The 18066-nt window shown below is 41.0% G+C and overlaps 1 protein-coding gene across 1 annotated transcript in view; it reads left to right on the plus strand.

The window, feature by feature from the left end:
- Window positions 1-1051: 1051 nt before the first annotated feature.
- The window catches only part of Ipk1 (Inositol phosphate kinase 1), an 82517-nt gene continuing 65502 nt past the window's right edge, over window positions 1052-18066 (plus strand). Inside the window, exon 1 of the mRNA XM_072894748.1 lies at window positions 1052-1715. The gene's annotated coding sequence lies outside the window, so the exon portion shown is untranslated. The remainder of the gene's footprint in view (window positions 1716-18066) is intronic.

An 18066-nucleotide genomic window follows, 5' to 3' on the forward strand; every position in this document is an offset into this window, starting at 1 on the left:
TTAAGATTTTCCAAGTAAATATAACGAAGGATTTTTTGAAGGTATCAATCATCATTTACTTTCTCTTTTTCTAATTTCTCTCTCTGAATACCGTAAAGCGACCGTTATATCGACACATAGCATTATTTTTGAACGCAAAAATAGTAAGTTTGATAACGTGAGATAGAGGTAATTAAAGTAGGGGTAACATTATCCTGTCATAATAATTGTTGGCAATTATGGCACATTAGTAATTACAATAAAATGATTCAAAAATAGTTTTGTAATAAAGACTCATTACTATATGCTGGATGAAGGTGTCAGCCAATCAGAGCACAGTTCGATTGCTACAATATTCTTCTAACTATAAAAACTTATTTTGTTGCTTTCTGATTGGTTGACAATATCATGATCCGATGGTTTGATTCGAAGAGCCTTGATTGGCTTATGCCGTCAGTATTTTCTATACGCATACGTTTGTGCCGGCACTTGACGACGATACGCGTTGCAGTTGCAGCAAACTTCACTCTCGACCAATTCTAGTGAGAAACGCGTTGGAATCAAGATTTTTCTTTTAATTTTTATTAAATGGATTTTTTTTTTGCCAAAGCTCACGAATCTAACGATTAAAAGTTTGTAAAGAGAGAACGGAAGGCTCTTTAAAGGTATCACTCATAATTTATTTCTTTGCTTTTTAAAATTCGTCTCTAAATATGTTACCGCGTTGTTGTATAACGTTATTTTTCCAGCGACATATTGTTATTTCGAAGAGCTATCAATCGTTCTTATAAAATTAGATTTATTATTTGTTGACAAAGTAATCGAGATAATTTACCACGTCACATTTTTGCTCACAATTAGAGGGATAACTATATTATCGGTATCGTGCGTGTAGGTTAATATTAATAAATTAGCTTAAAAATATTGCGCTCTCACGCGCTTTTTAACGCGTATTGTAACGCGTATTATAGTTCCTTTTGCCAAACTCAAATCGAAAATCGTATCTTATAATGACTGGATAATGAAGCAAAATTAAAATTGAGCAATTTTTATTTTTATTTTGAACAAGTATATATAACTATAGCGTGGATTATAAATATTGTTGATAGATTCGAATATATTTATATATGCGTAATGTCGTAAAATCAGTAATAAGTAATAACTAATATCACGGTAATTGTTTTGATATCAAATATCAGCACCGTGTGCGAATTTACGAATCGACCGATACAAGAATAGTTTCATTTGTGTGGGGATACTTTTCGGCGCGGGTAGTAGTGTAGTTGAGCGTCTTCGGCTTCCCGCGCGATTCTGCGAGGCCATGCCTGATTGGCCGACGGTCGTAGTAGCGGCCAATGACGGCGCGGCTACGAGACGGTGACGTAGCGTTTAAAGCGCCGTACGCGCTGAGTTGCGCCCGCGGTCGCCATACCATGCGGCTGTTCCGCGTTTGACAGGCCCCATCTCAGGCGGTTCGCGCGTTCCGTGACGAGTAAAATACGGTCGTGATCGTGGTCGACGCGCGCCGACGGACGCGTCGCGACGCCACAGTGCCGGGAAAGTGCGCGAGTGTTTGTGTCGCAAGTGATGCAACGAGTAGCCGTGTTCCTGGCAAAATGACGACGAGATCGGCTGGCTCCCGCGCCACGACGACGACGGTTAGCGGTTGGATACGACGGTGGCAGTTCGAACAATGACATTGTTGGAGCAGCGCGGGGACGAGAGTACGCCAATACGTGAGTATCTCTTTCGATTCGTTGTGAATTAACCTCTCGGCCGTTTGCCGCTGGAAAAGCAGAAATTTATCATTTCCGAATTAAAGCCGCGTGTTCTCGAACACGTCGGCCGGTGGTGCTCGCAGCGCCTTTTTCATTCCCCGTTTCGGAATCAGACACATGGAACGTGCTGCCCTCTGTGGCACATTCCGCAAACTACCGGCTCATTTTATTTTCTATCTTCTTTTCAGTAAGCTCGTTCGCGAAGGCGGTTGCTAAATGATGCAACTACTATTTTTAATTAGTATTAATTGAAAGAAAATCTATCTAGAAATAGAATATGGATTAAAAGTATGGAAAGATATTTTTCTTGCTCTTCTTATGTGTTTGAGCGATACAAATCAAGGCCAAGATTTAATTAAATATTACAATCTCGATGCTACACTTGTATGTGTGTATATGCATTGAATCATAAGAATTATTTTAATTATAATGCGATTTTTTGCAACATTTTTTTTTAGCTTCTCTCGAATAAATAAAATTACATGTGTGTGTCAAAATACTCAGACAAAATTAAACTGATAAAAGAGAGCGAGAGATATATGTCTTCGCACACTTGTACATATACATACATTTGCATTATTATCGATTATTAGTAAAAACAAAGAGAGTCATCACGAACGACGTCGCGTTCGATGACTCATTGGAGGCGTCGCGTAAAAGACAGCTGTTGGGCGAATGGGCCAATATCGAATAGGCGGAAGACGATATCGCGCGTCTTTAAAGGGAAGTAATAACGCGACGTGTGTATTACGATCGAACGTACGTATTCATAACTATCACTTTCCTACACACAGTCGCCTTTCGCATAGCGGCTAAGAGGTCAGTGCACTTGGGATCTTACACCGCGCGAATACTCGCCTGCGCATGCGTGTATCTGGCGCAATATTTTTGCGACTCTGTAGGAAACTTTGCGCGCGTGTTACGCGAAAATAGACGTAATTGTTCTCTCGTTGCTCCGATCTCATCACTAGTCGACGTGCAGTCGAGACTTTTGTAACCAGTCGATAAACGTATCGGAGGTATCTTCAAAAATTTACGTTTCCAGCGCATCTCCTTGTTAAATTTTTTTTTTTTTTTCAAACGATATAAATTTATGTATTTGTTATATTTTTGAAGCTACTTACAGTTTTTTTTTTCTATCAACTTTTATTAATTTTATCTTTGCACATTTATGACACGATGACACATGCAAGAGTATATACAAGTTGTATTTAATTGGATTTTCTCTTTTTCATTCGATCTAACATTAAGAAGATTAATAGAAAAATTAAATTTCTTGGAGAGGAAAGACCAAAACGCCCGAGTTTTCGTCATTTCGGATCGTTGGTTCTTCCTTTCGCGACAATAGTTCCCAGGAGGATGGAAAATAGACATCTAGTCGGAAAAGTGGAGCCTTAGACTCGGTTATGAAGCCATAGCAGACTCATAGGCTGCTGGCAATAATGAGGTCGCTTATTTCGCAAATCCGCGCATCTCTCGAATGCGCTGCGTTACGCGGACTGCGCGCCCGCCAAGTCTTTGTTTGCCTCGTGCGCGTCGCGTCCGCGTCCGCCTGTGCCCTCATCGGGGAGGATTTACGAGGAGCGGCAGCGGCATTTGGGCCGGAAAAATTGGATCCCCCGAATGAGCTTCGACCGTTTTCCCTGCGTTCTCCCCCGTGCTACGCGTTTCCTTTCTTCTTCTTCTTCTTCTTCTTCTTCTTCCATTGTTCAGGGAAGAAGAAGAAGAAAGCTGCCGAGCCGTGTAACCACCTGTCTCGCTCACAAAGGGAAGGAGGAAGGCGAGCCAACAGGTTTTAGCTCCGACACACCTGATTGAAATCGAAGAGTATATCTGGCTGTCTATCTATCTTTTTTCGTTGGACTGAATTTTTTTTTACGCTTCTTCTCTTCCACGTAATATAGCTTGATTCAGATTCATCGAGATGCTTGTCGATAGATAGTTGATCCACAGTTATGTTGTTATATCTTTTAGATTCTCTCGGAAATTTCATGTTGAGAAATACAAGTACAATTTTTTAATCGAGGTTCTATTCTCTTTAGAAATAAGAGAAGAAAGACAAGATTAATATTATATTAATCTTTCGTTATATATATGCGACGCCTGCGTGGATTATGCATTGCCTACGTAAATTACGTAGCTTAAACGCACACGATAAATTGTTGTTATTTACGTATAGACATTCGCGACGCGGCTCGCAAACTATCGATCGTGAGCACCACTGTCGCGGCGCAGGCTAGCGCTTTAAAGAGATATACCCATATCGCCTTTAAGGCTCGAGCCCCAGAAAAGAGGGGACTGGAGGATGCCGGAGGGTTCTGGAAGAAGCGTATTTGGACGGTCCATAGCTCTCGATGAGGAGGGACGTGGCAACAACGCGTTTCGCGTCTCGCGTCTCTCTTCCATCCTTTCTCTCTCACTCGATCTCACGAAAGGCAAACACGAGAGATCAAGGTATTGTAAAATTGCTGATTGGCTTCGAGGTCATCGGCGGGAGGAATCGGTTAGCTCTATCGCGCAATTCTTTTCTCCTCACGGATTTTGTCCAAATTATTTGTTGATATGTCCAAAGCGTTGCGTCGTCGTCGCGACGTCGGAGATTCTTTCGCGTTATTTTAACGTCAGGAGGGGATAATTTCGAAACGTACGTGACTCCCGTACAAAAAAAGCTCCGATTCGGCGTGAATCATCGATTTGTCATACTGGTTTTATGGTTTTTTTTTTTTTTTTTTTTTTTTTCATCCGACAAAAAAGGTTTATCTTTTCTTCAAATTTAAATATAAATTTAATCATAGTCAAAAATTGTAATATTTTGCTTCAACGGTTACTTTGAACGTTGAAATTTGCACGAGCGCACGTTTTAAAGGTGCGTGCAAACAGATCATCTACGAGCCGTTCTTCGCGAAAATTTAAGCCGAAACGTAAATCCGGCTCGTGTAACTGTAATCGTAATCGCGCGAGCTGCGTAAGCGGTTTTTACAACCTATGCTCGCCACAATTGCCACGTTATATTATTACAGCGCTCCTGTTTCAGTTTGCTTAAACGTTTGATATCGTCCGTCTTTCGCCGTGCAATTTCGTAGGTGATCTAATCATCGGAGGAAATTCCAGACCGCCGCGCGTGAGATAGAGACGGCGATACAAAGTCCATCGATCGTGTGTTCTACCTCTTTCTCTTTTTTTTTTTTTTTTTTTTTTTTCTTTTCTCCGAACTGTCCAGAAACCTGATTACTGTCCGCAACAAACGATAGCGCGCGTTAGAAATATGTCGGGGCCATTGTTTTCACGTCGAATTAATCAACGGCTCGTAATCAACTTTGTAAAGTATAAAATATATGCGATACTTGCAATTTGAAATTCAATTTTTACATCTTTAAAAGCATCATAATAATATTTTACCATTCGAAATTATTGTTCGTCGAAAGAGGCCAGTTTAACACAAATGAACGTATTCACGAATAATCTAACGCGATCAAATTACGCCAATGTTAAATTGATTGATCGTGCGTGATAACGGCACATCTGCCGGAAAAAGCCGAGTCTCCATTGTCTCCGGGACGTTGCATTTTTACGAAACTTCCTGCCGTATTGTCCACAGCAGAGAGAGAGAGAGAGAGAGAGAGAGAGAGAGAAAAGAACATGTGTTTACGCACCGTTTAATAGCGTCACGCAATCGAATCGCAAGGAGAGGAAGAATGTAGAAGGAGCCTTCTGGTTGGCTTGGTCGCCGACGCGGTTGCAAATTTATGTAGATGAAAGGAACCACGAGAGACTCGAGTACACATCCGGATATGTGTGCCGGTGTGTTTCTGTTCTCTGTATATTATTACCGTGTGGGTTGTGACACGTACACATGCACGTCGTCCTTCTATCGCTACATCTGCCTCCAATACCGGACGTCTACGCAGTTTGTCTACAGTCTGCGGAATATGAAAACTATTCTAGCGCTTTGTATACACGCTAAGTAGATAAATCGGAAAGAATAGCCTCGGTATAATTTTCACGTCTATTCCGCCATAAATTTCTACATAATTCCGCGCATTGTCCTCTGTGCGCTCATTTTCCCTCGTGTTTCATAATGCTCTCGTCGAGCACATCCCTCTTTACTCACTACATTTCTCTGTTATCCATCACCATCGGTAGCAAATTTCTAAATCTTTTTCCTACACTCGCTTATAGGTGGATATTTTCAATCGAAATATTAATTATGTATTTTTAACGCGTGAAAAATGCAAATCAATTTATATCGATTATATTGAAGAAAAGTAATGATTGTAGCAGAACCGCGCGCCGCAAAGAAACGCAATAATATTGATTTCAGAGGTAGCAATTTCTATGTAAAATTCCGTATTCCGCCTTCATTTATCTTACACATTTTTATTACGAAACGGTATTCGATACTGTTATTAATATAATAGCAACACTTGAAATAATCACTTTTATTATAATTGTTCCGCTTGTGCTCTCTCTCTCTCTCTCTCTCTCTCTTTTTCTCTCATTAATCTACATATTAGCTTATTTTTGTCATTGTAGCGGGATCCTGTTGTGTTCTGTTATTAATAAAACAGTAGTTGTGATATTCCATTTAAATTTAATTACATCTATAGATACATCTTCCTTCTCTATTGCATGTCTGTATTGTAAGTCAATTCATCATCCATCGACAGGTATCGGAAATGTATTCCAACGGCGTATCTTTTACAGCTTATACGATGTCTCGGGGAAAATAATTCATTATGTGTTTGGCGTATGGCGTATGGCGTATGGCGTATGGCGTGTCCCTATCGTAATATGGCCTCGTTTGCCCGTAGAAAACGGGTGTTACGAGGAAGTCTGCTAGCGGTTTTACGCAGCTGAAATTCTAATCACTTCCTACAAAATTTTACGCGTTTCGCGTGCGTCAAGTTCTTGCGTGAGCAACAAAGAAAGTGCAGGAGCGCGCGCGTTTGCCCAAACGATTTCGTTCAAATCAACTCGATCGCACGAACATATCGCGGTTGTTATTTTTCTCCGTTCTGCCATTGCAACGCGATTTCCTAATCTAAAAATAATGTACGAGTTGCGAGTCGTCTCTTCTTTAATTTGCAACCTATTCAACTTATTCGACTATATCTGTGATCGCAGGTTATATTTGCGCCACTATTATTTAGTACGTCGCGAAACGTGTCGATTTAATTTTACCACGCGACATAATTGTTTTAATCGATTCGTACGCCACATGCAATATTTAAACGCGCGTGCATCGCCACGTGATTGATACCTGTGTTTTGTTACGCTCAGAAATATAAATAGTCCCTAATTTCTTACATTTAGCGCGAATAGTTTCGTCGATTGTTTTATAACGCATTGAAATTAAAAAAAAAAAAAAAAAAAAAAAAAAGAAAGAAAGAAAAGTTGCGTCAATTCTCTATAGAATTAAAAAAGCGTGAATGAAAAGAGACGCGGTGCATAATTGTCGTTGATAATAATTATCATTATTATCGCTCATTGTTTGCGTGGACGATAACGACATGTGCAACGAGCATATTTTTTTTCATCCGTTGTATTTGTCAGGATCACCAGTCACATTATCTCAGACATCGTAAACGAATCATTAATGTATTGTCGAATGCAGCTGATAAGGCGTCTTTTGCAAATAATGACGAAAATGTCTCGTCCACAAATCGCTTAGAGATTATTTACTCTTATACTCTGGTCGCTTTTCGCAGCTGTAGTGTTATAATGCGCGCGCGCGTTGGTAATCTTCCGTCTGATTGTATTTCGATCTTGCGTTTACCTCCTTCCGCCACCACCCTCTTTCGGCGAGCTCCTCCTCCTCTTCCTCCTTCCCCACGTGTACGAGGTATGTAATACGGTAGGCGAGCGGAACGCGTTGTTGGTGTATCTTCGTGGAAGAAGAAAATGCCGCCGGTTTGTGGTTTCCGCTTGGCAACAGCGCAGCCGGCTGTCCGTGCTGCCTCGCTGGGTCGACTCATTGGCGTAATCGTGAGGGGAGACCGGCCCCCCGAGCCCCGGAGCCCCGGAGCCCCGGAGCCCCGGAGCCCCGGAGCTTGCCCGGTTCCCTTTGTGAGCGGATCCGCAAAAAGCGCGAACCGGGAGAAGACCGACGCGACGATGACGGGCTCTCTTGGGGCCCCGCGAAATTGCGACCTGCTGCGATATTAATGCGCATCTGTCGGCGAAAGTCGCTTACGTCCAATTTCGATGAGAGATTATTCACTCGCGTTCCGACTGAGAAGTGGAGAACATAAAACTGCGCGACATAACATAATAATAACGCTTATGACAAATTTATGTTTCATTACTGCTAATCATAGTCAGGTCTTTATTATTCTACTAGCTGATAATATTATATAGATAATAGACTGACAGCGACGCTTTGTCTATTGACATTTGTCATATAAATTTCCGCAAACTTTACTTACGTCGTTTTGTTTTAATATCGTATCCGATCAAGTTGTGAAACTTGAGTCGCAGAATTGATACTAAATTAATCCTTTGGTATAATGTTTAACATTAACTAAATGTTGTATATATAAGTCTTACGCTATTGACGATCTCTCTCCCCTGTCTCTTTCGTCTCTTCTCTACCTTACCCTGTTTCAGTGGCTTTCATGCGGTCCCACTCTTTCTCCCCGTCTGGCCCCCGCGCATTATTCTCTCTCTTTCTCTCTTTCTCTCTTTTATCCGGCGCACGTACTCTCGCCTTCTGTGTAACTACGTACAAAGTCGTCAATTTTTTGTGTCGTCAGAAACAGAAAATTCGGCAACATTGGCTGCTGATTCGCCGGATTCTCTGTCTCTCGCGCGAAGCCGCGCGTTTCATTCGGAGAGATCGGAGGATGGTATCTCTCTCGGCATTTTGATCCCCGGTCGACGAAAGTTGGTCATCGTCGCCAGCGCCGCTGTCGCGGAAAGGATTTCTCCATTTAATGAAACAGCCAGGACGACCATCTAGTCTAGTCTAGTATATAAGAGAGACCACTATTCCCGCCCGTACATTCAAATGCTCTCTCCTCGCTTCGTTCAGGTTTCGCTCTGATCGCCGCGCGAGCCGACCCCGTGCTTTTCTTCTTTCAGCTGACGCTCCCGTTAGATTGCGACTCGTGCCGCTGCCTCCGGAAAGGATCGAGTTTTCGTGGTAAAGATAACTTTTTTTTTTTTTTTTTTTTTTTTATACACAAAGAAAAGTTCTCTGAATAATCGACTATAAATATTACATATTGCACATCTCTCGTACCTATCTACCTACGCGTTCTGATATGAGTTGTGACGTCAAATGGAGGAAAAATATTCACACGTTAAAGGTCTCGGTTTACGTTTAACTTAATGAAAAAAAAAACATGCTAACGACGTAACTGAAATTATCTTTCTCTTATTTAGCCGTACATCGTGTATATTTAATATTCTGGTAATTATACTGGAGAAGAGCGTTGATGCAAAATGTGCATGTGCATAACCCGACATATGTGCATATAATCATCAAGTGTACTCGTTGCGCACGTTCGCGAGCGCGTGAATTGCACGGTAAATTTAAGTTCTATGTAGGTAAACGCGAGTTCTTCTACCTTCTCCCTCTTCCTTCCGCCTGCCGTTCTCTATCGTCTGATGTGCATCTTGCGGCGCGATTTTGTTAGATCCGTTCTCTCGCCCGCGTCAATTGTTTTACACACGCAACGTTTATTGCGTTAACGCTTCTTGAACCCGGAGATTGGCGTTAGCGCCAAGAACACTTAAATAACGAAGAGCACTCTAACGTTTCGCATCGGTTTTTAAGAGCACATATCCATCGCGATGTATGTTGTACAAATTCTCGCTCTTTCTTTTTCTCTCCCACTCTCCCACTCGACGGAGAATTCTATTTCGCGCATCTACTTATGTTCCAGAAGACATGTCATTTACTTGACATTTTTCCCGAGTCACGTGCAATTTTTTTAACCGTTTCGACCTCGCACAAATGTTTTCCGAAATGAGATTTCGCGTGGTTATTACGTGGCGTAACGGGCCTCTCAACCCTCGAGCGCTTCCCTCCGTCGCCCAATCCCCTCTTCACCGCCCCGGTGGGGTCGTTATGGCGCGCTCTCTCATCGTGAAAGACCCTCGATTCCAGACTCGGCTCTCCACTCCGCGCTTCAACGGAGCGTCCAACGACTAGTTCGCCGTTCCCTTCTGTTTCCTAGTCCCCTTCTGTTTCTAGCCCGCATCCCCTACCTTTCACTCGCGACGAGCGCAATTTTCCCAGGTCTTCCCACGCCGTGCGCAGGGAGGTTTTAATCGGAAAATCCTCAAACTTTGGCACCGACATACTCGGCTTATTCACGAGTATCGATTAGTCCGCAAAGTTACACCAAAAACGTAATTCCCTCGAAAGAGGTAAGAAAAGAATAACGCAACTTTTTCTCATTCGTGACGCAATCTCTAGGATTATCGTAATACCGTTTAAGGGCGACGATATTAAAGCAATCTTGCGCGCGCGTGTAGGTATAGTATAGTCTATATACGAGCCACATGTATTGAACACGACTCGTTTCGGGATCGAGCTTATAATTCCAACGACCCCTATAACAGCATTCTCTTTCGGGAGGGGAACTATGAAGCGACCATGAGAGGCAATCATCATGGACGCAATGTTCCCCAAACACTACAAGTACCATGTCGTTATATAAAAGTAGAATTCGCCTTTAATTATTAAGCATCACGTGTGCCAAGTTCTTTATTGTCGAAATACGCTTTCAAATACGCATCGAAACATGCATTCTCCCTCTCGGCGTCATTTCCACGAATATTACAAATGTTCATCGATAATCATTAATGATGAAAAAGACCAGCTGAAGAGAGAGAAAGAGAGAGGAAGCAAACCGGTTTTCGATCGTGTAAGAGTACGATCCCGTAAACCACGCGAAGCGCGAAGCTTCCTTGTCTTTGCTCTGCTTTTCCTCACGCTGAGAGGAAGAAGAAACGACTTTGTGCGGAAATAATCTTTTTCTGTTACGTCTCTGGCTGTCATCGGGATGTCAAACGCGCGTGAGCGATGGGATTTCGGGGTAAAACCGCGCGTAGGTCGCGTAGCCTGACGTGAGAGAGAAGCGCATCTCGAAATATCTCGTCGAAAGAAACATAATATTTTTCTTAAATAACTCTAATATAAGTATATGGAGAACCATTCACGCGCAGATTCTCTTAGAACGTACAGCTATAATTTTGCATGCTACTTATAAGGCCAACCGGGAATTTATTCAACAGTCGCGAACGGAAACTCATTTCCGTTGCAAGCACTTCTCGTCACTTTCTTTCTGAAATTTTTTCTGCTAATCTGGTGATTAGTCTATATTTGAAAAAGAACGCAGAGAAAGAGGGGGGAGAGAGAGAGAGAGAAAGAGAGGGAAGGGAATCTTGCTACATCTCCTACTTTGAGTGACTATTCGTGCCGGCTGAAAAGGTTCGTGTAACATTTTACAATCGCTATGTAGGATAATAGCCGGGGTCATCCGTAAAAATCAATAAAGGTCTATAGTAACTCTTATTATTAGTAATAATCCGACTAGACATTAGACATTGTACGTGTTTTGATTATTTACGTTGATGGCTGACACGCTCGCGCGTGTATCTGCGTGTTGTACAAGAGAGAGCGAGTAATTCAGTAATTTGTCGATACTATAGAGTACATTCGGACTTAATAATATCGAGTTTCTATTTAATCATGCTCACACGAGAGCTACGATGTCGATGTCGATACGATTTCGTGCTTGCAACGGTTTAACCAAGGGTTTAACGGTGTCAAACAGCCGTTCTTAATATGGCGCTCGGTTAGCGATACCATGTCCGCTATAATAAACGAATAGATTGCCTTTGCATATGGAGGAGGAAGAGGAAGGGGAAGAGAGACAGGAGCGAATAACCTTTAACAGTTATTACAGTTTGTAGTTGTGGAGATTATTGATCGGTTGTGTCTGTTTCCTGTACGAAAGGATATATCACGTGATGTACGATCGATCGATGTCGGTGCAATTTATCGACGCCGTTTAGTTTGTAAAGTTGGCATACAGCTTTTGAAAATAATTACAAATTAATTGATATAATTATGTAGTTTGCTCTTCATATTTCGCTTCGCTTTATATGAAAATTGCATCAGGTTTTTCTGCGCGCAGTCATTCGAGATATTGCCAGGTAAATTGCACCAAATTTCGATCAATCGAAAATGAAAATTAAATTAATCAAATTAAAGAATTAGCGAAGAACCTCTCTTTTTCCTCTTTTTTTTTTCTCTCTCTCTCTCTCTCTCTCTCTCTCTCTCTTTGTTTTCTTTACGGTCGATGGTTTATTTTATGAAAATGACATGAACAGTGAGTGTTGTGAATAGTGAATAATTTTCATTTTACAAATTCCACTCGTTCGCCATCGCCGTCGCATTCATTCGTCGTTACCGTATATAGTGGAAAACTAGGGAGAATTCGTAAACTCTCTCTCTCGCTCTCTCGCTCTTTATTCAATCGGCACGTAACCCGCGTAACCCGCGTCGCCTTTCTATTCACGTGTCTCGTTTCTTCGCGAAACGCGCTTGCCGGGGACGTTGACACTAAATCCGATTGCATATCACCGATGACGACTGCATTCAGCTGCTATTACTACCCAAAGTTTAATGGCGTCGCGCTATTCATGCCCGCCGATTCAGAGTTTAGGAGTAGTTGGACAAAGTTACGGCCGATGTTATAGGCTACCCCGATATAGTAGTCCGAAAGATACATAATGCACGTCGTAATGATCGTCAGCGAGCAAATATCAGTGTATTTACATTGCGAAGCGTTCTAACCGCTTTCCTGCGGGCGCAATTATATGAGTAAATATTTTCATTGGAAACAATGCTTGTGCCGAATACGTTACGATCGAGCATGGCAGAAGCGTCTGACAAGTAACTTGCGTGAGAAATATTTTCAATATACCTACGCTACTCGCCCGGGTACCTTTTTTGTTAGTTGTAGGGTAAACTCGGGTAAGATGGCCATAGTTTTTTAAAATGCAAAAAATATACTTTTATTTTTGTTATTTTTGTAATAGTGTTTGGCTAAAATATTATCTTCACTGAAGCTTAAATTAAACGTAATATTATATCGAAATTAAAAGGAAAATATTTAATTGAAAATTTAATAGAAATTTTATTTTGTCAAAATAGTACGACACAAGGTATCGGCCAACTTACCCGACTTTTAAGGAAAAGATGACCATAGTGACGGAAAGATGGCCATAATATTTATCAAAAAAATTGTAAAAACAAAAGTAAAAATTATACGTTTTATATAACAATTTACATATCTTTATAATATGTCAACGTCGATTACGATAGCTCAACTGTCATTTATTCGACGTTGTGACAGTTTTTAGTGGACAAGTGAAAAACTTTGCAGGTAGTCAAAAGTAAAACGATCATACAAGATTCACAATATCGTTATTTCGAATAATGTATGCGCATCTTTGATAATGACTGAAAAAGCGCATTATATGTAGCGATTATTGAAAAAAAATTACAGCCTGTGGCCATTATACCCTAGTTTACCCTATCTCGCATAAATTCCGCGACGCCGCGACGACGCGGATAAATTCAAACGAGTTCAAGTGGCGCACCGTGATGCGAGTCGATTTAACGCCGCGAGATACTTTATGAAATTTGTCGGCGTTAAAATGAGGATTCGGCCGGCCGTGACGAAACAGCGTGAGAAACTATCTTGGTACGATAAGCGATCGGGGAGAAAGATTCTGGGGAGAGAGGCACGAATCGTACGATGAGGGAGAGGAAGAAGCCTTTGAGCTTTGGGGCGATAATGGACACGCACACATTCACGTGATGAAAGCCGTACCTTATATACGATATACGATATACGATCCGAGCGCGACATGATTCGAAATAAATACATACATATATGTCCGGCAGAGACAAAGGAACTCTTATTAGATTATTCATGCGACTCGTGTCGCTGTCGCGCGGTAGCGTTACACCATCTGCCTTTTAAAAAATTGTCCGCCCGCAGGTTCGTCATCCTCGCGGATCTTGCACCACTGTGAGTTTACGTCGGAGAAATCGATAGAAAAAAAAAAAAAAAAAAAAAAAAAAGAACGATCAAAAGTTGTACTACATATATCGCCTAGTATCGAGATATCTAATCGGCGAAACGTTTGTTGGTCGTCCAATCATTTCTGCCCTTGGCAGATGCTTCGGTCGAGCATCTGTTGAATTACCGAGCGTATATAGTAACGCTGGCAACGCTGCAACTGATATGAAGCTGTACGTAGTACGTAGCAGACGCGATTAATCGAGAGACCGCGATGATGGCGGTCAAGTCATGGTATGAAAGTCCCGCGAGAATACATTCTCGTTACGGGAATTCAGACTATGATATTTCACTTTATATATATATATATATACCCTCGAAATTGAAATTAACAATCTTGTCCTTCATATTGTCTATATGTGCGTGTGTTTGTGCGTTTGTGTTTGTGTGCTGACTGAATCTTTTATTTAATAACTGTAACGTGAAATAGGTCTCGGACTCATGATGACAATATTTATACTTTATACTCTATCTTTTTTTACACAAGCTTATCGGCTGTCGCTGATAGACGAGAGTGCATCCGGTAATAATTATTTGATCTACGTAGCATTTAATTATTTGCTCTTCAATCAATAATTATTAAAATTATCGCAAAACATTCAATTAAAAAGAACTTGTTTATTTTCTTTACCTCGTCAATTAATCGTTGGAATTCCCGTTTGATAAGTTTCAATCGATTTAATCTTACTATCACTCTACTAGATTTTTTAACAGTATCCCATGTATCAAGTTAACGTGCTATAGAGTTAATACCCCCGTTTTAAAGAATACTGTTTCTTTTCTGAAGAGAGATCTGGAGTTCTTGAAAACGCTTAGAAAAGAGTATTCCAGCGAGTCGACGTTTTATCAATCAAAATTTACGACCAATTGCCCATGATGTCCCATGCGGGCGGAACTATTTCCATCTTCAATTTAGTTATTTAGTACATATATTACTTTACAAATCTATGTATATTAATGTTTGTGTGTAGCTCGTTTTACTCGCTGTACAAAACTTGTGAAAATAATAGAGAGAGATGCTGTGGCGCAAAATGCTATTAATATATAAATAATTAATTAAAAAATACAGAAAAAAAAGCGTGGCGTATAAGAATTGATTTGACAGTTTTATTCTATTCCTGAAAATATCGATAAAATGTACGTAGAACTCGCGTATACATAGTTTTATCTGTTTTCGTTGTGGCAGGATGAAATACCGCCTGCGGGAGTTTGGCGGGAGATTGTCGTCGATGACGCATGATTAAACACAAAACATATGAAGTACGGTTTTAACGGTAGCGCGACTTCAACAACGGAGCGTTGCTTGAAGGAAGAGCGATAAAGAAGTTCCTTCGGCCTCGTTGATCTGGCCTCGTTCCACTAATAAGCACGCCTCATCCTGCGCCGACGCGGCCTCGTTTCGCGTGTTTTTCTCGCCGTCGCGCGGACTGAAGCAACGAAAAAAAAAAAAAAAAAAAAAAAAGAAAAGAAAAGAAAATATATAAAACGCCGCGAGGCAATTTTCCCCCTTTCAAGGTGTTGGCTTTAAGCTTTTAAAGCGACGCGCAAGCGGAAGCCGTCGAACGGTTGTTAGATCGAAGCCCGGCGCCGCTCGTTTGATTCCTTGCCGATTGCTCGTTCTTTAATTTTTAATCATTCGCGATAAACGATAAACGAGAAGCGAAATTGAAGACTCTGCTCGTTGTGAGACCGAAAAAATTCTAACAGGCGCAATTAAAACAAGGAAAAGAACGAGACTGCTACTCGTTTATCGCGATAAGCCATTTAAAGATTTAACAGAGATGTCTTGTCGTGCGAGCAATCGATTTAATATAGATTATACAATGAAATAGGTAAGTTTGAGTGATGTAATAATTTCCCGAAACATGATTTTCATTACCGAGCTTTTTATGAACATTTTGTTTTCCTTTCTATTCTATATATCACATTTGATCTTTGCTCCATAACTTTTCATTATACATGTATACATATATATAGGATAGCTTATTTTAACTTTTCACAATATTTCATCTTGTATTGATGTTCTATTTTTCTTGCTATAATATATTTATTGTGTACTTATTTATCGATATTTAAACGGTCATTGACATAGCCGATATATCCCGCTCGTGGCTCATTGACACTAACGGTCTCATACGTTATCGTAGTCATTGACGGTCTACGAACGATGAATTAATCTCGCGAAGCGGGCGAGAGCATCTCCCTAGTATCGCTTAGTATCGTTGCTTTTTATTTTCGACGCCTTTCCTATACGATACATTAAAAACACGTTTGACGGGAGATGATACGGCAGTCGTTAGAAGCCAGCGTTGGCTCGATCGAGTGGAAATTTGCTGCTGAAATAATTCATTCGAGTTTTGCAGCTTTATATATCGCTAATGGATATGATCGGGAAAAAAAAAAAAAAAAAAAAAAAAAAAAAACAATTTGAAGATATCTCTTTTTCTATCAATACGATTTTAGCACGTTCAAATACGACAATTTGTTCTTTTCATTTGTATCAATCAATCAATCCATCAATCCGATGGTGTTTTGCTCCACCGTGTACACATTTCGCTCAATCGGCTGACACCTGTCTGATACTTGAACTGCCCGAATGCTTGCGAGACTCGTCGCGCGGCGGCATTAATATATATATCTGTTATCGATACCGTTCGACCTAGGATCCTGCATGCGCTCGGAAAACTGTGCAAGCTGGTTCCGTATATCGGTCTCGCCGAAGCGAAGCGAAGCGAAGAGGAGAGGAGAGAGCCGAGGGAGCGATCAGTATGCGTGGCTGCGGCGCGAACACGTCCATCGTGCGTGTGTATGTGTGTATATATATATATGTGTGTGTGTGTGTGTGCGTGTGTGTGCGCGCATTTGCGTCATGTGGGTTCGTTGTTTGTCCCGAGGGCAGAACGACCAGCTGTCTCCGTAGTCTCGTTTTATTTGCGCCCCTTCGCTCCTCGCCTATCCGGCGTGACCTCACCCCTCGCCGTCCTTCCTCTCTTTCTCCCCTTCCCCCCCTCCCCCCGAGGCTCCACGCATCGATCGCCAGCATGCGTGTAAGCATCGATGCACTCCGCGCACGTAGGGAGTAAATAGTAGTATAATCGTGGGTACCAACCCAGTTATGGGCACGGCACGCGGAGAGATATCAGTAGGGAGCTTGTCTGCTCCCCCCCCTCCCCCCTCTTCCCTTTTCCCTTTTCCCTTTTCCATCCCCTTTCCTCCCCTTCGCTTGAAAGCCTTTTTTCACGATAAGGCTTGAAGCTACGATCGATTTTTCGTGCTACTAAAAATACACAAGATTTACATCCAATATGTCCACATATCTCTGTATGATGCATACAACTTACGCAATGCGTGCGCGAAGCGTGATTCTGTATATTCAAAGGGAAACTATATAACGGAGCAAACAAACTTTCATTTAATATGTAAATTAAGAATTAAATGTCTTTAGGAAAAAAAAAAAAAAAAAAAGAAGTTTTATAATGTCGAAATCGTCGTGGTTTCTTTACGAATAATTTTATAGTATATTTATCGGAATTTTAGAAACATCTCGAATTTTTTTTTTTTTTTTTTTTTTTTTTTTTTTATTATAAAAACTGCATGCGTTTCAGTGAAGCCCGCCCTCACTGCGGCTTTACAAAATTACGCTCGATTTGCTCTAAATTAACTAACAAGTTGTAAGCAGTTGGGCCGGAAAACGGTCAGTATCGCGCTCGTTGCCAAGTCTGCAACTTGCAGCTCATAACCGTGCTATAGCATCTCGCTTTTTTTTTTTTTTTTTTTTTTTTTTTTACTACCTCTAGAATATATAATAACCTTCGTTGTGAACACCTGGGGCATGAACCACGCCACGCAATCTTTCATATCGTGTCGATATCAGCTGCCAGCCCGGATTTTATACTCGCTAAAAGCGTATACCAGGTTTTCCAATCTTTTTCAAGTGACGAAATTGCGGCAGATAAAATGTCGACGCAATTTAACATTTTTCGAATAAATCGAAATATAAGAACCATTTATATTATATATCAAAAGAGATTAATGATCGGTATAAAATGTTAAACAACTTATTATATTCTTTTTGTTCAACTTAGTGAATGAACGTAAATCAAGTACATATACTCTGTAAACAATCGGATGAAAGAAAATATATTGTTTTTTATTAATTATAATAATAAATAATATTTTTTGAAATTTAAGACGCGATAAAAGAG

Source organism: Anoplolepis gracilipes, chromosome 6 (genome assembly GCF_047496725.1).
Source record: "Anoplolepis gracilipes chromosome 6, ASM4749672v1, whole genome shotgun sequence".
NCBI classification, from domain to species: Eukaryota; Metazoa; Arthropoda; class Insecta; order Hymenoptera; family Formicidae; genus Anoplolepis; species Anoplolepis gracilipes.